The sequence below is a fragment of the Mobula birostris genome, chromosome 17, assembly GCF_030028105.1.
Source record: "Mobula birostris isolate sMobBir1 chromosome 17, sMobBir1.hap1, whole genome shotgun sequence".
Lineage (NCBI taxonomy): Eukaryota > Metazoa > Chordata > Chondrichthyes > Myliobatiformes > Myliobatidae > Mobula > Mobula birostris.
The window spans coordinates 53515836-53543287 of NC_092386.1; the positions used below are offsets into that span (position 1 = coordinate 53515836).

The following is a 27452-nucleotide window of genomic DNA, read 5'->3' on the forward strand; positions in this document are numbered from 1 at the left end:
GCAGATTACAAAGAAAATGGATTAAAATATAGCTGTTTTACTTTTCTCTTATTTTTAATTTAGAATATTTAAAATTGAGGTATTTTAAACCACTCAATTGACAGTGATAAAAGTTCCCAGGAAGCCAACCTTCAATGTATCTGTGCAAAGTGTTTCAAAAGTTCTATACAGGTTTCCCCCACCACCCGAAGGTAAAGCGTTCCTATGAAACGGTTCGTAAGCCAGAATGCCGTAAAGCGAAGAAGCAATTACCATTTATTTATATGGGGAAAATTTGTGAGCATTCGCAGACCCAAAAATAACCTACCAAATCATGCCAAATAACACATAAAACCTAAAATAACAGTAACATATAGTAAAAGCAGGAATAATATGATAAATACACCGCCTATATAAAGTAGAAATACTTCTCTACAATCATTGCTTGCACTGTTCTCCGTAGCGAAAATCTCACGCAAGCGCTCTCAGCAGAAACACAGCGCAAGCGCTCTCGGCAAAAACTCTCTCTCCAGTAACCTTTAAGCTTTAATCATACCAAATAACACCTAAAAATACACAGCCTATATAAAGTAGAAATAATGTATGTATACTGTAGTATCGGGAAGACATCGAGCACACCGATGATGGTGTGTTAGGCTGAGTCGTCAGAGGTTGGGGTGTTGCAGTGGCCCCCACCCTCCGGGCAGCGACCCGATACCGATCCGCGAAGAATGTAGCGGTCTAGCAGTGGCCAGGATGCACCCAGCACACCTTTAAGAAAAAAGTCAAAATAAACAAGCTAATTAATTAGGTGCCACCCAGCACGTAAATGTCAGCCCAGATCAGAGGCGACACAATCGGCAATCGCCTCTGATCTGGGCCGATATTTATGTGCCGGGTGGCACCTAATTAATTAGCTTGTTTATTTCGGCTTTTTTTCTTAAAGATGTGCTGGGTGTGTCCCGGCTACCGCGGCATTCTTCGTGGATCGGTATCTGTCCGCGGCTTGGGGGTTGGAGTGGTGGGACACTGGGGTGCCATCTCGTCATCTGTTTCCATCAGGGCAGACAGGCCATCTTCTTCTATCTCTGCCTGCCTTGATGTTGAAGGTTGAGGTTCGTCGTCTGCTGTGGCTGATGTGGAAGGCTTGCTTGACTGCTTAGCCTCGCGCATTTTTCTATCATACAATTCTTTGTAAGGACTCAAACCATCTTGCAAATATGCCCTAAGGCGATGTACCCTTTCAAAATTAAAGTCGTACTTTATCATTGCAGCGAAAATCTCACGGTCACTTCCGGTCCGTTTGCTACTGCATTCGTTTTCAATTGTTATCCTTTCCTCTTCCAATTGCATCAGCTCTTCATCAATCAGTTCTTGGTCATGGGATGCCAAAACCTCTTCAAAATCATCTTCGTCAACTTTCACAAGCCAAACTCACTTTACCCTTACTTCGTTCACCACGATTGAAATGCTTAATTATGTCTAGTTTTACGCTAAGTGTAAGTGTACGCTAAGAGCCCTTACGATCTCTTTTAGGCTTTTCTGATAACGTAGAACTCATCTTGCTAACGGATGCTCACAGGCACGTGTTTAAACAATGCCGGCGAGAATGCAGTTCTGAATCCAGGGGAGAGCGGCTGTTCGGGGTGCGCTGCCTTTTCTCATAACAGTGAAAACACCTTCTGTTAGCGAAAACAGGTAACTAATATAGGTCTTTCGTAACAGTGAGGTTTCGTAAAGCGAACGCTCGAAAAGCAGGGGACACCTGTATATAGTTCATCCTGTCATATAAAGGACAAAAGGTGATCAGTGACAATTTGCTTCAAAAGAACAAACTTTACTCAGTGTACATCTGGATGGTTGTACATGTTTTTTGTGAAATGTTACTTGATTTTTTTTTATATAAAGATATCCAACCCTTTGCAGAATCAGTAAAGGCTTTCAACTGATTCATTAAATCAAAGAAATAACGTTGAAAATTAATGCTCCCTCTAATTTGTAATGACAAGTGTGCGCAAAAATCTTGTGCTGTGCAATTTTTTGCCCAGTGACAACAACATGTGCGCACTGAATAATTTCTTCCATAGAAACAGTATAAATAAGCCAGTTCTAAAATCTGCAGACACATCATCACAAACTCCATGCTGTTAACACTGTCTACATCAGAAATTGGAAAAGGAAATGTGATTGTGTAAGATCGCGTTTAATATACTTCACATGCCAATGTGGTAGAGGGTGACAACCTTTTTGTGTGCAGTTTAAATTCCTTTGTGCGCTAGTAGCAAAAGATATGTGCGTGCACACCTTAGAGGGAACATTGTTGAAAATCATTTAAATATTTTTGGAGCTTTCAATCCATGTTACATTATACAATATATCCAGCTTCATTTTAAGGATAGCTAGTACTGATCACTTATTGATTAAAGCGTTAAGAAGGTTTTTTTAATTAAAAAAAAGAATAGTTTGAATAACAATTCTGAGGATATAAAAAGCGGTTGGAGGAGACTTGGTTCCAGTTTGCAAAGGCATGGATGTAGGTATGTATATTCTTAGTTAACACTGCAATGGCTTCGTGGATCAACATCAAACAAGGTCAAGAGCAAAATGCAACCAATGAGAACTAAAAATCAATAAAAATGTATCAAAGTTGTATTAAAACGAATATAGGAAATATATTAGAATATATCCAAGCAAGTAGCAGTGACATACGAATTACACTTAGCTAAGTTTAGTTGGAACTAAATGAATTACAGTTAGCTACAACAAGCAAGATTGCTGAATGAACTGGTAAACAACTGAGAATGATCATTCAATAACTAGAACAGAAAATAATCCCAACGCTAAACACACATTTTCTTTCCACACAGTACAATGTCTTAGATGCGCGTGATTTCAAATTTAGCACAAGAAGACCACTGTCCACTCCTGGTGCATGTGGGTGCCACTTAAATAGTGCACAATACACAAATGTGCAGCTTAGAAAACATTCTACAGGGGAAGTACAATAATCTCCAGTGTATAATACCAGGCTATTGTATCATGAACAACTGGCTTACAGGAAGATACAAAATATTGTCCATTGTTACAAATACAATAAGCACTTTTTGCCTACTGTTATCTGATTAGAGTTGCAAGGAAATGAATTAAGAGTTCCACTTAGACTGCTACAACATAGAATATAAAAGTTCACTAAACAAAACGGGGCTGTGGAATTTTTTTGAAAATGTAGTTCAAGTAATACGAGTGAATTGTTCAGAGCTCACCCAACATGGAGATTGTAGTGGGTAGCTGGTATGAAGAGGAAACTAGAACTATTTACATGGTGAAACCCTTCAAGGATAAAGTCATGAGATAAAACTGGAAAGTAACTGATTTTGAACTAAGTATTGGCTCACCACACATAGAATTTGCTATGAGAAGAGTCAAGTTTATGCCAATGCTATTTATCACTAACTTTGCCTTAAAAATTTATCTAAAGACTCTGCATCCATTAGCCTTTTAAAAAGATATCGAAAACTTCAACTCTCAAAACTCCACTTCATCTGTCTTAAATGGGGTATGTCCTAGTTCTACATTGTCTCACAAAAGAAAGCATCCTCTCTGTCACCATTCTGATAAGATCCTCAAAATCTTCTATGAATCAATCTAGTCTCCAGCAGCTCTTCCAATTCTGTCCATCGTAATCCATCCAGGACCTTCAACTGAAACTAGTTGCAATAAATATTACAACTGTTCTAACCAACTGAACATTTAATCCTAAAACACAAGGTTTTTATTTCCCCATTTTGTCAAGTTAAAATGGTCACTTGCAGAGTGACCTCTCTCCAGATCTTTGTAATGCAACACAAGTGACCAAGTACAAGTCTTAATTTCAGAATCATTAACCAACTGGCATTTAACAGCAGTCATTAAGGTAAAATTACAATATAATTACACAACTTGCCTTGGTCTTGTGCACGGTTCATTGAAGCAAGTTGCTTTATGATTGCAGTTTATTTAAAATTGCTACAAATGAATGTTAAACTACTAGCTGCATAACAAAAATCAGAAGCAACTTAAAAAATGTATTTTATTGCAATTTACAGAACTATGGTGTTTGATTTAGTTACCAGAGTATAAACTTTGTACCAGTGTTATGTGATAAGTTATTAAAATGTAGCTTCCACTATCACAAGTATATTCAAGATAAATAGAATGACTCAATGCACAACTGCTGAGTAGTCTGATAAAAGAGTGCGTAGAATGACAAATGATCAATTCTCATTAGGTAAGCAATGCAAGGATTTAGATTACAAGCATACTAAAACACAGTATGGCACACAACTACAAGGAAGTATAGACAAAAAGAAAAGCTCAGAAATCCTATGTTGTGTATATTAGTTTAAATAGAACTAATGGGAGGAAGGGTTTGTTGGTAGTAGAAACATAATACAAGTGGTGCACTGAAAACAGAGCCGAGTTTAAAACATTATGGAATTTTAAGTGTTAGGCACAAAATGAAGTGTTAGAGACTCAGCTTCTTGACGATAATACATTAAGATAAAATTGTATAGATCACAGGAATAAAAAATCAAAATTAAATACACCCTTTGCTAAAATTCACACCACAGATTAACATGACCATAAAGAAAGCAAAAAAAAAATAATTGGAATCTTTTCTAGCAATATAGTCTTGAAAAGCAGGATTTTAAACTTGAATTATGTATAGGTGTGCACATCCGTCATGACAAAGATGGACATTGAGACAAGGTGCAGAGATTATTTACAAAATACAACACAAACACAAGTGTAAAAGATATTTCCAATTGCATGTCATTTCAACTCCTCTTCCCGTTCTCACCACACCAGCTTGTCTGTCCTCTGCCATGGCAACACGAAATGCAAGCTGGAACACCTCACATTCTATTTGGGTAGCCAAGAATGCAATGATATGAACAGTGAATTTTCTCATTTCTGGTAACACCCTGCTACCAAATTTCCCAAGTTCTCTCTCCTTTTGTTCACCTTTTCCATCACACACAACTACATCTGCCCACCATTCATCCCCCTCATCTGGTTTCCCCCACCACTTACCAATTCCAGTTTCACCCCTCCCCACACTTCTATATACTGGCCATCTTTCCTCCTCCCAGTCTTGACCTGAAACACTGGTAGATTCCTTTACCCCTACAGTTGCTATTTAACCTGCTGGAGTTCATTCAACTTATACTTTACTGAAGAAAATTTAAACCATTGTGGTAACATTCCAAATGACAAATTATATCAAAATTGATTTTGAAATCAAATGCGACTGAGGCAAACAAGGCTGTTGAACTTTGTGAAAAAGTGGTATTATTAAAAAGGCATTTCTCAATGAATTCATTGTCGATAAAACAAACTAGACAAAGCAAAGTTCAACAAATGAGCAAACTAATCAGCTAGAACAATTATCCAGTGAGAGAAACAGGGCAAACAGATTGTTTCTACACACCTACATGTAAAAAGCTTCTTACACAACATAATTAATGTCTAGAAATAGGTCATCCAATCCCCAGAATATAAACAGAAAATTAGAATCTCGCTCTATTAAGATGTACGTAACAGGATACGAGCCACCATATTAAAAATGCACTTATTGAGCACTGACATAGATGTCATTCCAAAACTATGATGATTTGAAGGGAATTAACCAAAACACTTTTGGAAAGATCCATTCTACAGGGCCTCTGCAGACCTTCTACAGGGGGCACCATTGACAGCATCTTGACTGGCTTTATCGCCACCTGGTACGGTATCTGCATTAACCTTGATAGGTACATAAAGGCGGTCTGAAAGATCATCGGGAACATCAGGCACCCCAACCATAAACTGTTTCACCTGCTTCCATCTGGCAAACTGTACCGCAGCATTAAAGCCAGGACCAACAGGCTACGGGGCAGCTTCTTTATACAAGCTAATCAACTTACAAACTCACAGGTCTGTACATTATGACAGAGTCATAATCCAGAGATTTTTTACTCCCTCACGTTGTGGGATGGATACAAAATTTAAATGAATCCAAATTCATTACTAGAAGGTCCTCAAACTCCAGCAAGTGCTATAAACTTAACATAGAATTCTACACACATCTTGACAGGAAGCATTTTCAACTCTTCTATAATGTTTATGGTGCTGGAAGCAATCCTGAAGAATAGGTTTTGTGATCATAGAGCTTTTTTGTCCCCCGTTGTTCTATTCTCCAATTCTTCTGTTGCTGTATTCCTACTGTAGATGCACATTTCTCCAAAGCTTTGGCTTGCCTTTGCTTAGCCATTTCTGCAGCATGTATTTTTTTTCCAATATATATTTATACTAACTGCAAAAGTTCAAGTAGCTTAAATTAAAAAACTCAGAACAGTGCATGTCACCTGCTTAAAAGAATTAACTTCAATGTCTTAAACTTCACAATTCTAAAAAAAACCAACGCGCATCCAACATGCAACTGATGTATTCAGGATCAAAATCAGGTGTAATATCACCGGCATATGTTGTGAAATTTGTTAACTTTGCGGCAGCAGTAAAATGCAATATATATTATTAGAAAAGGGAAAAAACTGAATTACAGTATTATATTAAGTAGTTGAGTTCAATAAGTAGAGCAAAAACAGAAATAAATTTTAAAAAAGGAAGTGAGGTAGTGCTCATGAGTTCAATTTTTAAATGAGTTCATTTAAAAATCAGATGGCTGAGTGGAAGAAGCTGCTCCTGAATCATTGGGTGCATGCCTTAAGGCTTCTGTACCTTCTACCTGTCGGTAACAATGCGAAGGGGGCATGTCCTGGGTGGTGGGGGTCCTTAGTGATGGACACCATCCTCCTGTGGTACTGCTCCTTAAAGATATCCTGCATACTACAGATGCTAGTACCCAAGAGCTGTGTATGTTGTGGAATCAATTATAACTTTAAAAAAGAGCAAGTTTAGCATCATGTAAAAGTTTTTCTTGTCTTACATATCTTTTTAATACTTCTATTAGTTTCTACATAAATGAATACAGAGTACAAGAAAGTATATATAAAGGTCGAAACTACAAATTACATTATATTTGTTCATAATAACAATCTCATTACTCTGTATTCATGTAGGTTAGTCAAAGTTATATTGAAATATACTAATTTATTACAAAAAAAACTAACCCCTACCAAGACCGAAGCTGCTTATTGAGGAAAAGGTAAAATACCTTCTTGTATACTAAAAATTAATAATAGCCAACATCTAAATTTAAACAACCAATTGAGGGTTTTGAAAGCTTTGAATATAATTCAAAAAGGGTCCCCACAATGTTTGAAAGTCTCGACGAGATTCAGAAATTGAACAACGAATCTTCTCTAAATCCAAGCATGACATAACATCGCATAACCATTGAGCATGAGTAAGAGGAGAAACATCTTTCCATTTAAACAAAAGTGCCCTCCTAGCTATAAGAGAGCGAAAGGTGAAAATATGTAAATCTGATGTCTTTAACTTGATATCTTGCCCAGTAACAATACCAAACAGGGCCATCAGAGGATTAGGCTTAAAATTGACCTTGAAAAGTAAAGAAAAAGTTTGAAAAACTTCCAATATTTTTCTAGACATGGACAAGTCCAAAACATATGAATTAATGAAGCTTCTCCATTATTGCATCTTCATAGTAGGGAGATATATCCGAATAAAAACGAGATAGCTTATCTTTAATCACATGGACTCTATGTACCACCTTAAATTGTATGAAGGAATGGCGAGCACATAGCGATGACGTATTAATCTGTTTAAAAATTTCATTCCTAGTTGATGTCTGTAAGTCTTGTTCCCACAGTTTCTTAATTTTGTCTAAAGGAACATTCCTCGTCTCCAGTAACATATTATAAATATTAGATACTGAACCATTATAAAAAGGTGTCAAATTAAAAATGACATCTGGTAAGTTCTTATCTGAACTTATAGGAAATGTACATAATTGAGATCTTAGAACGTTTCTAATTTGTAGCGATCCAAAAAAGTGGGTTTTGGGTAGGCTATATTTAGCTGACAATTGCTCAAATGAAAAAAGATTTCCTCCAACAAACAGATCCCAAAAACATTTACTACCCAACCCGTTTCATTCTTTAAAAACTAAATCAGTCATGGAGGGTTGAAAAAAAATTAGAATAAATGGGACTAGAAAGGGAAAATCTCAATAAATCAAAATGTTTTCTAAATTGCATCCAGATCCTTAGAGTATGTTTAACTATTAAATTATCAGTTAGTTTACTTACAAATAAAGGAAGTGAAGATCCAAGAAGAGGAATAATAGAAAATTTATTAACAAAATTAGCTTCTAAAGAAATCCACACCGGACAGTCTACACGATTAATATGATATAGCCAAAACGTAAGATATCCTATATTAACTGCCCAGTAATAAAACCTAAAATTAGGTAAGGCTAAAGCTCCAGACTTTTTAGGTTTCTGAAGATGAACTTTATTTAAACGAGAATGTTTATTTTTCCATATATAGGAGGATAAAATAGATTCAAGAGAGTCAAAAAAGGATTTAGGAATAAAAACAGGTAAAGCCTGAAAAAGATATATAAATTTAGGTAGAATATTCATTTTAATAGAATTAATTCATCCAATCAACAAAAGTGACCAATTCAATATCTTTTTTACATGGTTCAATAAAGTAGCACAGGTATTTGTAATTCTTAGTGATTGTTACACCCAAATAAGTAAATTCATTCCTTACAACTTTAAAAGGAAGATTAGTATTAATTGATACCAAATTATTTAAAGGAAATAATTCACTCTTATGTAGATTCAATTTATATCCTGAAAACTGGCTAAAACAGGAGAGTAAAGAAAGTACACAAGGTAACGAAATCTCAACATTAGAGATAAAAAGCAATACATCATCAGCTTAAAGTGAGATTTTGTGGGTGATACCTCTCCCTGAAATACCAGATATCATTAGATTCTCGAAAAGCAATAGCAAGGGGTTCTAAAGCTAAATCAAAAAGCAAAGGACTCAAGGGGCAAGCTTGTCTAGTTCCACGGTGAAGTTTAAATGGTTTGGAATTTTGAAAATTAGTAAGAACTCGAGCAGGAGATAAATAATTTAATCCATTGAATAAAATCTGGTCCAAAATTAAATTTTCTTAAATAAATAATTCCAAATTTAACTTTGGTACTAATTTTAATAAATGGATATATAAAAGCCCTATTGCCACTGTTATTACTAATAACTGCAGATCCCCCTTTTTTCGACTTTCGTGGGGTACAAGACAAGGTTGTCCATTAAGCCCCTTGTTAATTAATTTGATGTTGGAACCTTTGGCTATTGCACTTTGTGAAGCTAAAAATATTCAAAGAATTTCCATAAATGGGACTATTCATAAGATTTCCCTTTATGCGGATGATCTCTTGGTTTATGTTTCGAATCCTGAAGAATCTATTCCCAGTTTATTGAAATTATTAAATGAATTTGGATTGTTTTCTGGATATAAATTAAACCTGCATAAAAGTGAATTATTTCCTTTAAATGATTCTGCTTTTACATATGATGACATTCCTTTCAAAGTTACGGATTCTTTTAAAGATTTAGGTATTACCATCACTAAAAATTATGGAGACCTTTATAGAGCTAATTTAGTTCCCTTAGTGGATTTTATGAAGCAATTATTTTCTAGATGGAATCCACTTACACTTTTGTTAGCCGGTCAAATTCATGCAGTTAAAATGATGATTTTACCAAAATACTTATATGTATTTCAAAATATTCCTATTTTTCTAACTAAGAATTCTGTTTTTTGATCAGGTTGACTCTATTATTTCATCTTTTGTTTGGAATAATAAAAGACCAAGAATTGGAAAAAGTCATTTACAAAAATTTAAAAAGGATGGAGGTCTTACTTTGCCTAATATAAGAATGTATTATTGGGCGGTTAATATACGTTATGCGTGTTCTTGGTTATATTGGACCAACAAAAATGAACGACCACCATGGGTTGATCTGGAATTGAAAACTGTGAAACAATTTTATTTAACTTCGTTATTAGGAGCTGTACAATTAGCCAAAATTTCTATTCTAGATATAAATCCTATGATTAAGCAGTCATTACGAATCTGGTACCAGTTTCGTAAGTTTTTTAATCTTAAAAAATTTAACCTTCTTAGTTTAATTTATCGAAACTATTTATTTAAACCTTCACTTAGCGATCTTACCTTTTCTCTTTGGAGGAATAAAGGAATTTTTTCCTTTATGGATTTGTTTCAAGAAGGCTGACTGATGTCCTTTGAGAAATTAGTAACTAAATATTCTCTCTCATATTCACATTTTTTGCAATATCTTCAGGTCAGACATTTCTTACAAGAATATTTAAGTAATTTTCCATATATACAAGATTCTGACCTGTTAAGACATTATTTTAAAAATGAACCCTTTAGTGAAAGGTTTCATTGGGAAAATTTATAATTTACTATTACAACAGGATAACTATCCTTTACTTAAGATTAAGCAAGATTGGGAAAGAGAGCTTAACATGACCTTGATATCGGAGGATTGGTTGCGAATTTTGAAGTTGGTCAACTCTTCCTCGATTTGTGCCAGTCATTCTCTAATTCAATTTAAAATTGTACATCATTATTATTTGACAAAGGAGAGATTGTCTAAAATATTTCCTAATGTTAATAGTCAGTGTGATAGATGTAAAACTGATATAGCTAAATTGACACATATGTTTTGGTCGTATTCTGTATTGAAACAGTCTTGGAAATCTATTATTTTTTACAATTTCTAAAGCTGTAAAAATCAATTTACAACCTAATAAATTGACGTTTTGTTTGGTATAATTCCTCAATATATTCTCGGTATTTCTATAAAAGACCAACATGTAATTGCATTTCTCACATTATTGGCTAGAAGGGCTATTTTATTAAAATGGAAAGATGCTTCTGCTGCCACTTTGATACAATGGTTCTCTCAGATGTTATGTCTTAGTTTGGAAAAAGAATCAGAAGTTGAACTTTTGATCCTAGATTTGACTTCGAGAAAAGGTGGGGCTCTTTTGCCCATTACTATCATTTGATTTGAGTTAATTAAGATGGTCCTCTTCTGATTCTTGGGTAAATGGATTTGGTTGGCAGATTGATGTCTTTTTTTTAAACGGAAGCTTGTATGGCGAATAGCTCTGGGTTTGTGCTCCAAATGGGTTTTTTTTCCCCCCACTTTTTTTTTTGTTATTTGGGTTTTTTTTTTGTTTTAGTTAGTAGGGGTTCTTTTTTCCTCCTTTCTTTTTCCAAAAAAAATAGCTTTAACATTTTCTTTTTTTATTATTATTATTGATATACTGTTTAGCTTGGTTGATAGTTTAACTCTTATTCTACATATGGATATGTTGTCTTGATTACCATAATATGATAAGTTTTTATCTGCAAGTTGAGAGGGATAAGGGCAGATCAGAAGTGTCAATATTGCAGTTGAACAAAGGAGACTATGGAGCCATGAGGGAGGAGCTGGCCAAAGTTGACTGGTCAGATATCCTAGCAGAAAAGACAGTGGAACAGCAGTGGCAGGTATTCTTGGGAATAATGCACAAGGTGCAAAATCAGTTCATCCCCAGAGAAGGAAGAATTCAAAGGGGGGAAAGTGGCCACAGTGGTTGATAAAGGAAGCCAGAGATAGCATAGCATTAAAAAAGTATAACAGAGCTAAGGTGAGTGGGAAGACGGATCATTGGGAAATTTTTAAGGAGTAACAGAACTTAACTAAAAAGGCAATATGGGGAGAAAAAATGAGGTATGAACGCAAGCTAGCTAGGAATATAAAGGAGGATAGCAAAAGCTTTTTTTTTGGTATGTGAAGAGAAGGAAGATTGTTAAGAACACTGTTGGGCCCTTGCAGAACGAATTGGGAGAAATTGTTATGGGAAACAGAGAAATGGCAGACGAAATTAATAAGTACTTTGGATCTGTCATCACTAGGGAAGACACAAGCAATCTCCCAGATGTATGGATGGGCCAAGGACTTAGGGTAACAGAGGAACTGAAACAGATTGACATTAGGAAGGAAACGGTGATGAGTAGACTGCTGGGACTGAAGGCTAACAAATCCCCAGGTCGGTACTAAAGGAGGTGGCTCTGGAAATTGCGGATGCATTGGTGATCATTTTCCAATGTTCCTTAGATTCAGGATCAGTTCCTGAGGATTGGCGAATGGCTAATGTTATCCCACTTTTTAAGAAAGGAGGGAGGGAGAAAACAGAGAACTATTGCCCTGTTATCTTAACATCAGTAGTGGGGAAGATGCTAGAGTCCATTATTAAAGATGAAATAGCAGCATATCGTGATAGCAGTGATAGGAGGCATTCAGAAGGCATTCGATAAGGTACCACATAGGAGATTGGTGGGTAAAATCAGAGCTCATGGCATTGGGGAGAGGATATTGACATGGATAGAAAACTGGTTGGCAGATAGAAAGCAAAGGGTAGCAGTGAATGGGTGTTTCTCGGAATGGCAGGTGGTGACCAGTGGGGTGCCACAGGGCTCGGTATTGGGACCACAGCTGTTTATGATTTACGTCAATGATTTAGAAGAAGGTATTGTGAATAATATCAGCAAGTTTGCTGATGATACTAAGCTGGGTGGCAGTGTGACGTGATGAGGATGTTAGGAGAATTCAAGGTGACTTGGATAGGCTGGGTGAGTGGGCAGAAACTTGGCAGATGGCGTTTAATGTGAATAAGTGTGAGGTTATTCACTTTGGGAGCAAGAACAGGAAGGCAGATTATTATCTGAACGGTGTGGAGTTAGGTAAGGGAGAATTACAAAGAGATCTAGGAGTACTTGTTCATCAGTCTCTGAAGGTGAATGAGCAAGTGCAGCAGGCAGTGAAGAAGGCTAATGGAATGTTGGCCTTTATTACAAAGGGAATGGAGTACAAGAGCAAGGAAATCCTTTTGCATTTGTACAGGGCCCTGGTGAGACCACACTTGGAGTATTGTGTGCAGTTTTGGTCTCCAGGGTTAAGGAAGGATATCCTGGCTGTGGAGGAGGTGCAGCATAGGTTCACTAGGTTAATTCCTGGGATGTCTGGACTGTCTTACGCAGAGAGGTTAGAGAGACTGGGCTTGTACACGCTGGAATTAAGGAGATTGAGGGGGGATCTGATTGAGACATATAAGATTATTAAGAGATTGGACAAGATAGAGGCAGGAAATATGTTCCAGATGCTGGGAGAGTCCAGTACCAGAGAGCATGGTTTAAGAATAAGGGGTACATCATTTAGGACAGAGTTGAGGAGGAACTTCTTCTCCCAGAGAGTTGTGGAGGTGTGGAACGCGCTGCCTCAGAAGGCAGTGGAGGCCAATTCTCTGGATGCTTTCAAGAAGGAGCTAGATAGGTATCTTATGGATAGGGGAATCAAGGGTTATGGGGACATGGCAGGAACCGGGTATTAATAGTAGACGATCAGCCATGATCTCAGAATGGCGGTGCAGGCTCAAAGGGCCGAATGGTCTACTTCTGCACCTATTGTCTATTATTTTGATGTATTTGTCTCTGTTGATAATTAATAAAAAAAGATTTAAAAATGAAAAAAAAAATTCCATTCAACCTGATCGAAGGCCTTCTCGGCATCTAAGGATATCACGCATTCTGATATCTCCTGAGAAGGAGAGTAAATAAAATTTAATACACGGTGTTACGTAACCGGCAACAATGAATATTAATCGAGACAGGCTTTATGAAAACAACCAAACATTTATTAAGCACATATAAACGATAAGGGAAAAAAAAGCAAAGGAAAACTTTAACCGGAGGTTAAACAGGTATGCAGCCATTCATCAACTTCACTCGGCTCTGGTTCTTAAAGCATTAAATGCGAAAACAGTTCTTAAAGTGATACAGTCAGATATAGTTCTTAAAGCGATAACTTCGAAAGTCCAACAGTTTTACACATTCAATTGGGAGAGACTTCTCTGGAGAAAGATTTCTTCACCGACGCACCTTTACTGCTGGTTCCGTCCACAGGATTCCCGATGCCGAAAATAAACAGTCTAAATCAACTGACCTTAAATTCCTTTAGAGAGAGAGAACCTTTTTGCATGAACTCATTGTGCTATTGCAAGAGTTATTTCAATGCAGGTTCTCTTCAACGAAGACTCAATAAGGTCGATCCTTTATTAAACTGCCACCCGATGCCGACTTCTCTCGATCCTTCACTTCGATGAATTCTTCACCCTCCCTTCAAAACTGTCAGAATTGAGTAAATTGGCACTTCCAGCCACAAATTTCCAGTCCAAATACAATATCTTGTAAGAGAAGCACCTTCCATTTCAAAAATGAAACTGCGTCACAAAAAACAAACACGCAACAGAAACGGAGGCACAACACGTTCTACCTGGAAATCTACAAACTCAAAACCTACTGCGTCACCTGAGTCAACCCTTATATAGTCACGGGGCACGTCATCACGTGACCTCACATCGGCAGGAAAATCACATCAGGTGACCTCCAAAAGACCATTACATCATTCTCACAAAAAAAAAATCTCCTTGAGCATGTAACAATGGCATACAGGTTTCCCCCGCCATCCGAAGGTAGAGCGTTCCTATGAAACGGTTCGTAAGCCGAAATGTCGTAAAGCGAAGAAGCAATTACCATTTATTTATATGGGAAAATCTGTGAGCGTTCGCAGACCCAAAAATAACCTACCAAATCATGCCAAATAACACATAAAACCTAAAATGAAGGTAACATATAGTAAAAGCAGGAATGATATGATAAATACATATCATACTTTTCCATAATCATTACTGAACTGTTCTCCGTAGCGAAAATCTCACGCAAGCGCCGTCCGCAGAAAATCTCATGCAAGCGATGTTGGCAAGAACACTCTCCTCAGTAACCTTTAAACTATGAAGCTGCCAAATCATACCAAATAACACGTAAAAATACACAGCCGATATAAAGTAGAAATAATGTATGTACGGTGTAGTATCACTTACTGGAATTCGGAAGACAGCTTGCCGAGCACACTGATGATGGGGTGTCAGACTGAGTCGTCGCAGGTTGAGTGGTGCAGTGGCCCCCACCCTCCAGGCCACCCAGCAATACATTGCCGCGAAGCACGCAGGAATGCAGCGGTAGCCAGGAGGTACACAGCACATCTTTAAGAAAAAAGCTGAAATAAACAAGCTAATTAATTAGGTGCCGCCCAACACGTAATTGTCGACCCAGATCAGTGCAGATTTCCGATCGCATCGTCTCTGATCTGGGCCGACAATTACATGTCAGCTGCACCTAATTAATTAGCATGTTTATTTCGGCTTTTTTCTTAAAGATGTGTTGTGCACCTCCCGGCTACCGTTGCATTCTCCGCGAATCGGTATCTGTCCGTGGCCTGGGGGTTGGGGTGGTGGGACACTGGGGTGTCATCTCATCGTCCGTTTCCATTAGAGCAGGCAGCTCATTTTCTCCCATCTCTGCCGGCCTTGATGTTGAAGGTTGAGGTTCGTCGTCTGCTGTGGCTGATGTGAAAGGCTCGCTTGACCGCTGAGCCTCGCGCATTTTTCTATCACAGAGTTTTTTTAATCAGGACTTAAACCATCCTGCAAATATCTCCTAAACCGACGTACCGTTTTAAAATTAAAGTCGTACTTTATCATTACTCATTCAGTTTCGATTGTTATCCTTTTTTCGTCCAATTGCATCAGCTCTTCATCTGTCAGTTTTTGGTGATGGGATGCCAAAACCTCTTCAACATCATGTTCATCAGCTTCCACAAGCCAAACTCACTTTGTCCTTACTTCGTTCACCACGATCGAAACGCTTCATTATGTCTAGTTTTACCGTAAGTGTAACACCCTTACAAGCTCTTTCAGGCTTTTCCGATACCATAGAACTCATCTTGCAAACGGCTGCTCACAGGCGCGTGTTAAAGCAAAGCAGTTCCGAATCCGGCGGACAGCAGTTGCTCGGGGCATGCACTGTATTTATCGTGTGCTGAATTTTTTTTCGTAACAGTGAAACCACCTTCTGAAAGCGAAGATAGGGTACTAATGTAGGTCTTTTGTAACAGTGAGGTTTCGTAAAGCGAACGTTCAAAAAGTGGGGGACACCTGTATATTAAAATGGGAATGTCAGTTTTTAATAAATCCAGTCTGATCATCAGAAATAATAGAAGGTAAAATATTTTCAATCCTATGAGCCAGAACTTTAGAAAAAATTTTAGTATCTACATTTAGTAATGAAATTGGCCTACATGAAGAGCATTCAGTTCCATCCTTGTTCTTTTTTTAGGATAAGCGAAATAGAAGCTTCATAAAAAGATTGAGACAAACTACCCAATTTGAAAGAATCCAAAAAGTGTAACTTCAGTATAATTAATGAAGAAAAAGCCTTACAAAATTCTCCAGAAAATCTATCTGGACCCAGAGTCTTATATATAACACTGTATTACACTGTATGGGGTATATAGCGAGTGGATGTCTCTGTGTGCCACAGCCGGGGAGCAGCCTCTCCAGTGTCCGGGCCTCCAAAAAGGAGCGGGACAGCACCACCAATGACTTGAGCGTTCACCAGGCCGACCCAGAAGAGGTGGCGCGGCGCCACGAAGCTCAGGTATCCTCCCACATTATCCTCATTAATGAAGTTTTATTTGCTGTCATTTTAATTTTTAATTTTTAAATTTTTAGTATTTGTATCAAGTAAACCCGTGTAGCAGGGCCTTAAGTTGGCCCAAGGGTGTGGTCGACCCTTCCCTTGTGATTCGCCCCAGGTCCAGCTGACCCGGCTGGTAGCACCTGGTAAGGGTTCCCTGCTCGGGGTTACGAGCGATGGCCAACGGCGGACCCAACAGAAGACTGGTGGGGAAGGCGGAAGAGCTACGACCTTGGAAGACAATGGTTGCTTTGCAAGCAGATGATCTACTGAGAAGAGAGGTGGTGATCTCGTTAAACTCACCCGGCAGAAGGCAAAGGCAAAGCACTGCTGCAACCTGCCAAGTACGTGATCTCCCAATATGGCAGTCTCAATAAAGGATCAAAACAACGACGTTAACAGAGCCACAAATAACAGTAGTGAAGTCGCGTCCGGCAACGGTAGGAATGAGGCCACCAGGGTCGTCATCAAGTGAAAACCTCATGTCAGGATAGCTACGTGGAATATTAGATCTCGTCTTATACGAGGTACACTAGAAAATGTAGTTATGTAAATGAAAAGACTTAAGATAAACATACTTGGACTATGTGAAACGAGATGGACAGAGGGGAGTAGCTCAAAAGGGATGACGGATACCAACTAATCTATTCAGGAGGAACTGAATGTAGGCACGGAGTTGGAATTTTGGTAGACAAGGAAACTCGCCAGGCGGTGTATCCATTAACGAAAGAGTGATGATGATTAAAATCTCAGCTAATTCATTTGACATTAACATCATACAGGTCTATATGCCAACCATGGACTATGACGATGAAGTCAATATGGTCTACGTAGAAGTTGAAAAGCTAATGAAAAAGACTAAAAACAACAAAGTAACCGATTCTTGGTGATTTTAATGCCAAAGTTGGCAGCACAAGAGTTTTGACTGTAGAACCCTTCGGGCTTGGGGAAAGAAACGACCGCGAAGAAAGACTGATTGAATTTGCAAAAACTAAAACTAATGATTGCGAACATCTGGTACCGTCTACCAAAATGGAGACTGTATACGTGGACCAGGCCTGATGGTTCAGTAAAAAACCAAATTGACTCTATTTTAGTACCCAATCGGTTCAGGAATAGAGTGAAGCAGGTGAAAATGTACCCTGGTGCTGACTGTTATACAGATCACAACCCTGTGGTATTGGACATGAGTGTGCGTTTGAAGAAGATGAGAAAGGCCAAACCATCAAATAAGATAGACTTTGATTTACTCTACGGATGAAGCAAAAAGCATCGAATATTTGGTCGAAATGGAGAACAGATTTTCAGTCTTAGATGACAAGGGTAGCAACATGGCAGTGGAGAATATCTAGGAAAAGTTTAAAACAACAGTGACAGAAGTTGCGGAAAAGACTTTAGGTTTTCGGAAAAAGAGCAAAAGACATAACCCTTGGTTTACCGATGAGTTTGGAAGGTTAACTGAAGAAAGAAGAAAGGTAAAACATCGGGATAATGAACGATACAAAGCTCTACACTGCTTGATTCAAAGAAAATGCAAGGAAGTGAAAGAGAATTGGATGAATGAACAGTGTGAAGAAATTGAGCAGTATGAACGAAGTTATGATTATAGAGGCCTTCACCAAAAGGTAAAGAATATGACGAAATTAAGGAAGGCCGTGTCATCAACTGGGTGTATCGAAGATGGTAGTGGTAATCCATGCTATGAAAAAGTAGAGATCATGGACAGATGGGTTGAGTACATCTTGGAATTATTTGAAGATAGTAGGATAGAGGACTTACCAGAATTATAACAAACGACTAATCAACCTAAAATATTGATGTCAGAGAGGGAAAGTGCGATTTCAAGTCTAAAAGTCAGAAAGGCGGCCGGTGAAGATAAGATTTCCACTGAAATTCTGAAATCACTTGGTCTGAAGGGAAAAATGAACCTTTTAGCGATATTAAACAACAGTTATATGACAGGAAATTTTCCGGAGGACCTTCTCAAACTCAGTATTTATCGCCTTACCAAAAAAGCCAAGAACAATAAAATGTAACGAACACAGGACGATAAGCATAATGTCTCACTGCATCAAGCTACTGTTGAAAATAGTGTTCAGCAGAATGAAAGGTACAATCAGCGATGAAATTGGAGAAACGCAGTTTGGTTTTTGTAAAGGCTCAGGAACAAGAGAAGGAATATTTGCGATGAGAAACATCATGGAGAGATGCATTGAGGCACAAAAGACCATCTACTTATGCTTTATTGACTATGAAAAGGCTTTTCATAAAGTAAGACAGGAGGAAGTAACAGAGGTGCTGAACAAGTACGATCTGGGATGGGAGAATGTGCAGATAATAAGGATCATGTATTGGAAACAGAAAGCGGCGGTCACGGTAGAAAATGAGCTATCACCATGGGCATGTATTAAAGGAGGCGTAAGGCAAGGCTATGTTGGATCACCAGATTTGTTCAACCTCTACGGAGAATGGATTTTTCGGGAATGTGACTATCAGGAGACAGGTATTCCAATCGGAGGCTGGAAGGTGGATAACATCAGGTATGCGGACGACACCGCGTTGTTAGCTGACAGCGAATGCAAGCTTCAAATTACACTGGAATAAAGTGAATGAGAAAAGCTCTGACTACGGACTTAAAATCAACCTTGAGAAAACAAAATCGATGGTGGTAAGCAAAACAAACACTAAAGACTTATTCATGATGGTATCATCACAAGTGAATGGACAAAACATGGAACAGGTGCGAAAGTGTGAATATCTTGGCAGTTGTCTGACAGATGACAAGAGATGTGAAGTTGAGATCAGAAGGAGAAAAGCTATGGCTAAGACCCAGTTCATGAAGCTAAAAGATCTACTATGCGATCGAAAGGTAGACATCCAAAGTAGAATCTGCTTCCCCGAGTGTTACGTATGGTCAGTACTGAGGTATGGATCAGAAACATGGACCCTGAAGAAGGATAAACATGAAATGAATTAACGCTTTTGAAATATGGTGCTATCGATGAATGTTGAAGATCAGCTGGGTAGAGAAAGTTTCAAATGAGAGGGTTTTGTCTGAAGCTGATAGACCATGTATATTGCTGGAGAAGATTATTAAGTTAAAAGTTGCTTATTGTGGACACGTTACATGGAGAGATAACATCTCGTGAGACTTGCTACATGGAGAGGTGGAGGGAAAGAAAGGAAGAGGAAGGCAACAAACAACGTGGCTGGATAACATCAAGGATTGGACCAAGCTGGACAAGACTTGGGATGTTGTGGACAAGACTTGGGATGTTGTGGACAAGACTTGGGATGTTGTGGACAAGTGTTGGTACAGGACAGCGTGGAGGGAAATCATCCACGTGGAAATTCCAGTTGCGGCCTAACAACAACGACGAACTCCTCTGAAGAATGGACTTAAAATGTCCATTAATGGACAGCTCACTCATCTTTGGTCCTCCAATGGACACTGCTTTTCACCTGTGGCTCAAAGTAGCTGTCTGCATGTGACTACTGCTACACCCCAGTACACAGCTTCGACAGGTGGACTAAACCAGGTGAGGGGAGCCAGCAGTCTCACATCCCGGTGGAATGGGAACATGCCTGTCCTAGCATACAAAGTCAGCTCTGGCAGACTGGGTGGATGAGATCTACAAGTGAGGTCCAATGGCTAGGAAGGTGATGCTGCAATGCCCCATGGACAGCAAAGGACAGCAAAGGGCATGACAGGGCACAGAAGACAGCAGTCACCTACCACAACCAAGGAAGACCCCAGTTTATGATACTAGGTCGTACCACTGGACCTAAGTTGAGAGAGTGGAACTACGCCCAGTGCGACAGCTTTTCCACTTTAAATGCTCTTCACATCGGTCTCCTGTCGTCGTTGGACACAATGGACAACCACCCTAATTACATTGTATTGTTGTATTACTAAGAACAAAAACTCTAAAAATTTAATCATGAATTAGAGTTTGACTTTAGCCAATGATCATTTAATTACTTTTTCTCCTGAACTGTAACCATGCATCCTACAGAAATAATGCTGTTGAATAATAAATCTTTAATGTCATCAGGGGAATTTTATTTGTATAAACTCAACTTGTCTGTACAATTGAACCTATTAAATATTCACTAGTACAAATCAAATCTTGCTATAAGTAGGTAAGAATACTTCCAGACTTGTTTGAAGCATTCAAAAGTTGTCATTGCTCATTATCCAAAATCAGTGCCATTTTATAAAAGATATTAAACATAGGATTTTGCACATCCAAGTACAATTTGCCCAAATTTACAATGATAAAATTCAGTTTTTCCTCACTCCAGGTAATTCTAGCACTAATCAATTTCCCAGAAGGCATCTTTCCCAATTTCCTCCTTCCACACACCCACCACAAAGAATAGCTCCTTTGGCGGAGAAAAAAACATGTTTCATATATTCCAGCAAGGGAAATTGAAATAATCAAACTGCTGGAATTGGTATTTTTCTGTCTGATAAATTAAATCTATTCATGTTGAGTCTTACTCTATCTTCCTCACTATACTAGTGCATTTCATTCACAGCACAAATTAACCGGTCTGAACTCAGTTCAGAGACAGGGATGGTAGAGAAGGTTTAGCACTAGAGAGGCAGCAGGCAAATGCTTCTTTAAACCATAAAAGTAATCATCACATAGGACTAAAAAGAGAAAGTGTCAACATATCTCTGCCTGAAATGTCACTTTTTTTAAGATTTAGTCTGCTTTGCCAAATGCATCTAACATTTTCTGTTTATTTCAGATTACCATCTGCAGTTATTTCAATCTGATCAAATAAACATAGTTATGTACTATAGCTGGTTTTTTATTATTTCTATTTTTTGCTCTTTTTATTTAACTACTTAACATGCATACATAATGTAATTGATTTAGATATTGTTTTCTCTCTATATTATCATGTATGGCATTGTAATGCTAAGTTAACAAATTTCACGACATATGCCGGTGATAGTAAACCTGATTCTGTTTCACAACGAGGTACAGAGTCACGTCTACACAAGAGTGGCAAATAATCACAGCATTCAACGTTGATTTACAGAGAAACAAATAGTATCGCTGTATCAAGTATATAGTTGGCTTCTGCAGTTTGAACAACAGACTGCATTCACATCTTCCAGCAGTTCCAAGGAATTCAGTGATTTCTATTGAATTTCCCCATCATATTGTGAACTCAGTAAAAAAAATCAATCAATCAAAAACCAATCATTTTGTCAGTCTCTTACATACTGAAGCTTTGCCAAACTTTTACTTGCTTTTGGGATCACTGGCAAGGCTTTACCAATATCCCAATTACCCTCTGAACAGTCATCTGCCAGGCTACTTCAGAGGACAGTTAAAATAAGTTACCATGCAAGTTCTGGAATTTTACACAGACCAATCTGGATAAAAGGCAAGTCTTTCTTTGAGGTATATTTAGCACAGCAACAATCTCTACTCAGATAAGCTCACAGCAAAATGTGAAGAAAAAGTGATAATAGAAGAGTATGTACTACACACTGTAAATGCATTTTGTACACATGCCCATTTATACATTCCTCCAACCAATGTCCAATTGCCACTCAGTGGATTTTGTACCAGATCAGTCATTAAATGAATACAATTCAAGGAGCTTTGGTCCACCAGCAGGAAAGATACTACTCAAATATGAAGTATTCTTAAGGAAGGATGAGGCAACTGTGGGAACAAGGGAACAAGTGCAATGACACAAGGGAAGTCAAAGTATACCATATTTTAAAAATTAGTGGGAAGGTAGAGGATTGGGAAGCTTTTTAAAAAAAAAACAAAAGGAGGCAAATAAAAAGCCATAGAGAGAAAAAACAAAATATGAAGGCAAGCTTGCCAATAACATAAAACGAATACAAAAAAACTTTTCCAGATAAAGAGTAAAAAAGACTGGATTATCAGACTGCTGGAAAATTATGCTGGAGAGGTAGTAACAGGGGACAAAGAAATAGCAGAAGAACTTAAGCATTTTGCATCAGTCTTCACTGGGGAAGACACCAGCAGAATTGCAGAAATACAGAGGGCCAGGAGGCAGAAGAGAGTGTCATTGCTATTACTAAGGAGAAGGTGCTTGGGAAGCTGAAAGGTCTGAAGATAGCTAAGTCACATGGACCAGATAGTTTACACCACAGGGTTCTGAAAGATAGCTGAAGAGATTGTGCAGGTATTAGTAATGACCTTTCAAGAATTACAGTATTCTAGCCTGGTTCTGGAGGACTGGAAAATTGCAAATGTCACTCCAGTCTTTAAGAAGGGAGGGAAGCAGAAGAAAGAAAATTATAGGCCAGTTAGTCCAACTTCAGTGGTTGGAAAGATGCTGAAATCTATTATTCAAAAATAGGTTCTAGGATGCTTGGTGGCACATGATAAAATAGGATAAAGTCTGCATATATTTCCTCAAGCAGAAATCTTACCTGACAAATCTGTTGGAATTCTTTGAGGAAATAAGCAGTATGGATGTTGTTCATTTAGATTTACAGAAGTCCTTGACAAGATGCCACACACGAGGTTGCATATCAGAATAAGAGCTCACTGTATTACAGGGAAGATACCAGCATGCACCAAACACTGGTCAAATGGCAGAAAGCAATGAGTGGGAATAAAGGAGGCCTTTTCTGGTTAGCTGCCGGTGTCTAGTGGTGTTCCACAGGGGTTAATGCTGGGATCACTCCTTTTCATGTTATATATTATATGTCAATGATTTGGATGAAGGAATTGGTGGCTTTGTAGCCAAATTTGTGGAGAATACATAGATAGCTGGAGGGAGGAACAAGTAGTTTTGAGGAAGTAGGGAATCTGCAGAAGGACTTGAACAGAATTGGGGAATGGGCAAAGTAATGTCAGATGAAATATAGCATAGGAAAGTACATGGCCATGCACTTTGGTAGAAGAAATAGAGGCATGGATTATTTTCTAAATGGTGAACAAATTCAAAATTCAGAGGTGCAAACTTAGAAATCTTCGTGCAAAGTTAACTTGCAGGTTGAATCAGTGATAAGGAAGGCAAATGCAATGTTAGCATTCATTTTGAGAGAACTAGAATTCAATAAAAGGATGTATTGCTGAGGTCTCACTTGAAGTGTGGTGAGCAGTTTTGGGTCCTTTATCTAAGAAAGGATGTGCTAGCATTGGAGGGATCTAGCCGAGGTTCACAAGATTTATTCCAAAAAATGGAAGGGTTAATATATGAGGAGCATTTGATAGTTCAGGGCCTGCAGTTGCTGGAGTTTAGAAGAATAATGAGGGGGGAATATATCGAATATTGAAAGACCTAGATAGAGTGGATGTGGAGAGGATGTTTCCTATAGCAGGAAACGGTCAAGGACAAAACGGCACGTCTTCAGAATTGAGAGGCATCCATATAGAATAGAGATGAGGAAAAATTTTTTTGCTAGAGGGTGGTGAATCTGTGGAATTTATTGCCATAGAGAGCCGTGCAAGCCAAGTCATTGGGTATATTTAAGGCGCAGGCTGATAAATTCTTGATTAATCAGTGTCAAAGGTAATGGGAGAAGGCAGAAGAATGGGATTGAAAGAAATAATAAATCAGCCATGATGGAATGTCAGAGCAAACTCAATGGGCCGAATGACCCAATTCCAATCCTATGTCTTCTAGTCTTAAGGATACCAGGAATCTGGTATTCAGCACAAATCTCAATTAAAACAAGAACTTGAAGATACAAAGTAAATCTAACTACACACATCGGAACATCATAATCCACTAATTTTACAAATACGGGAAATATAAAAGATAGAGTAGACTAATGATATTGCAAGATTAGTGTAATAATCCAACTATACTACCTGGGGAAATTAGATGCAATTAATTAAGAAAATCTGAAATAAAAAGCTTATGAGTAATTACGACAGGCATTTAAAAAAAACCTTCTCGGCTGTTTGACCTCAGGGGCACAGAGACAGGTTAACCTTAACTTCTATCACTAACTGCCAAACACAACCTAGAATAACCAATGGTGCCTTGTCAGGAACACAAGATTGTCCATTCTGGGTCTGATTTCCAGTATCAACCTTCTGCTGCACTGACAGATCCCATACAGGAAGGGAGTGAGGAGACCAGTTTGTCTCAGGAATAAAAAGATTGGCTGAAAAGAAGAAGAGACAAGAAAGGGTATGGCTTTTCTTGCAAGAAGTACATGCAGAAAAAGGATCATTCTAAGCCTGCAACTGACACGTAAGTTCTCGGCACACATGAATTTAGTCAAAACTTAACATTACAATGTACAGTTGTCTTCAGTTAATACTTTGTATAATTTTATTAGAATATGATCACTCATAGAACTTCCTTTAAAGATTTTACAGTGCCTTGTAAAAGTATTCCCACACCAACCCCTTGTTCACCCAAGTATTACAACCAGGGATTTTGAACAGTTTAACTGAGAATTTTTAGTTGAGAATCATATGCTCATTCCCTCCCCTCACTATAGAGCCCAAAAAACAGAAAATTTTTGGGCTGTACTGTTGGGGGAGGGGAGGGAAGTGAAGAGCATGTGATTTACAAATTTTAAAAATTCAGTTAAATTAATCAAAATCCCCTGTTGTAACTCATTCGTGTGAACAAAGAGTCGGGGGCTGAATACTTTTAAAAGCTCTGTGGGTCTTTGTGGCAAGTTTAAAAAATTGTCAATAGAGCACATTTCCATATTAAGCTGCTGTAGAGGTCATTGTCAAGTTCAAGAAATATTTGACAGTAACCATAGTATAGAACCGATAAGATCTGGTAGTAACTTCGAATGCTACAGAAGCTTGGGAGGGAAATTGCACCATTTTAATGCATGGAAAACACTGGGTTAGGAAAATAAATAAAGGGCATAGGCAAGACAAGCAAAACTTGTTTGGCAGCAGGGGAAGGACAGTTTAAAAAAAAGTTAAAGGACAAGTGAGAAGGAAAAAAGTCAGTGTGAACCAGGAAGAACTGAAACTAGAACAATAAACTTCCTATATACACTCCAAGTACTTGCGAGTTAATTTCACATATCCCATGGCTGGACTCAAAGTGCTCATTCAAGCTGGTCAATTAATTAATGCAATACTATGACAATTACAAATCCACCACATACAACAAGGAGGAGAAAGTAACTGAGGCATGTCAAGGTTTTAAGAGGTGCATGAAATAAATCATTCAGGTCCACTCAACTATTTCACTTCTTCTATGGACCACTAGCAATTTGCACCTTAACTCAAGAGCACAAGAGCGAGCAAGTAGATTTCCTGCCCATCAAGGCCACCGCACAATTCAAAAATCGTGGCTAATCTGCCCCAGGTGTCAACTGTATAGTGGTTGTCGATTCCCCAATGCTGCAAAAACAAAATGCATCTCTTCCTTAAAGGCCTCCAGTGTAACCGCAACTGCCCAAAAGAAACCCCAGGAGACTGGCCACACTCAAACAAATTCCTAAACACAAAATTAACAAATTACATTTTTTAAACTACAAGTAGGTCCCATTTCAAGATTTTCCCTTTGGTGGAAAAGTCTGAAAATTTACCTCAGCTTGCCTTTTATGACCTAATGTTTCAATCACTCGTTCTATTAAACTGCAAGAATACAGACCCACCCTCTTTAGCTATTCCTCATAGGACAATTCCCTTATCCTAGTAATTAGTCTAGCTAATCTCTTCTAAACTCTCTCCTATGCTAGTGCATCCTTCCTTAAAAGTCAAAGGAGCAATTTGCAGATGATACAAAGATAAGTGGAGGGGTGGGTTTAGAGGTGCAGAGGGACTTAGAAGTCCTCATGCAAGACTCCCAGAAGGTTAATTTACAGGTTGAATCTATGACAAAGGGGGCAAATGCAATGTTGGCATTTATTTCAAGGGGTATAGGATATAAAAGCAAGGAGATAATGCTGAGCCTTTACAAGACACTAGTCACACCGCACTTGGAGTATTGTCAACAGTTTTAGGCCCCATATCACAGAAAGGATGCATTGTCATTGGAGAGAGTCTAGAGGAGGTTCACCCCTCCATTCCAGGAATGGAGGGGTTAACATATGAGAACCATTGGCAGCTTTGGGCCTGTACTCACGAGAATTTAGAAGAATGCCAGTGGGGGGGGGGGCAAGGGGTGGAATCTCATCGGAACCTACTGAATGCTAAAGGACTAGAAAGGGTGGATGTGGAGAGGATGTTTCCTATGATGGGAGTATCCAGAACTAGAGAGCACAGCCTCAAAATTAACAGGTGACTCTTTAGAACAAAGGCAAGGAGGATTGATTTTTTTTTTTTTTTTTAACCCAGAGAGTAGTAAATCTGTGGAATGCTCTGCCACAGACTGCAGTGAAGATCAAGTCCATGGGTATATTTAAGGTGAAAGTTGATCATTTCTCGTTTAACATCAAAAGTAAGGATAGAAATAGCCTCATTCCAGTTGAAGGTGAAATTTGTGTGTGCTTATGTCAAGTTTGACCCATAATTGAGTATTTGTGCAGAAATAATAAGCACGTTTCACATTCTAGGCCTATATTTGAGCCTGATCACATGACTTAGTAAGAAAATGCTTTTTCAAAGTCTTGTATAAAATTGTGTCTTGGGAATGAAAATGCAGCCTATTGCTTTAGACCATAAGACAAAAGAGCAGAAGTCAGCCATTCGGCCCATCGAGCCTGCTCCGCCATTTTATCATGAGCTGATCCATTCTCCCATTTAGTCCCACCCCGCCGTCTTCTCACTATAACCTTTGATGCCCTGGCTACTCAGATACCTATCAATCTCTGCCTTAAAGACACCCAATAACTTCGCCTCCACTACTGCCGTGGCAAGAAATTCCATATATTCACCACCCTCTGACTAAAAAAATTTCTTCGCA

General features: G+C 38.4%; 1 protein-coding gene across 2 annotated transcripts in view; it reads right to left on the minus strand.

Moving 5' to 3' along the window:
* Nucleotides 1-27452, minus strand: part of slc12a2 (solute carrier family 12 member 2) — a 224029-nt gene that overhangs the window by 167867 nt on the left and 28710 nt on the right. The window lies entirely within an intron of this gene.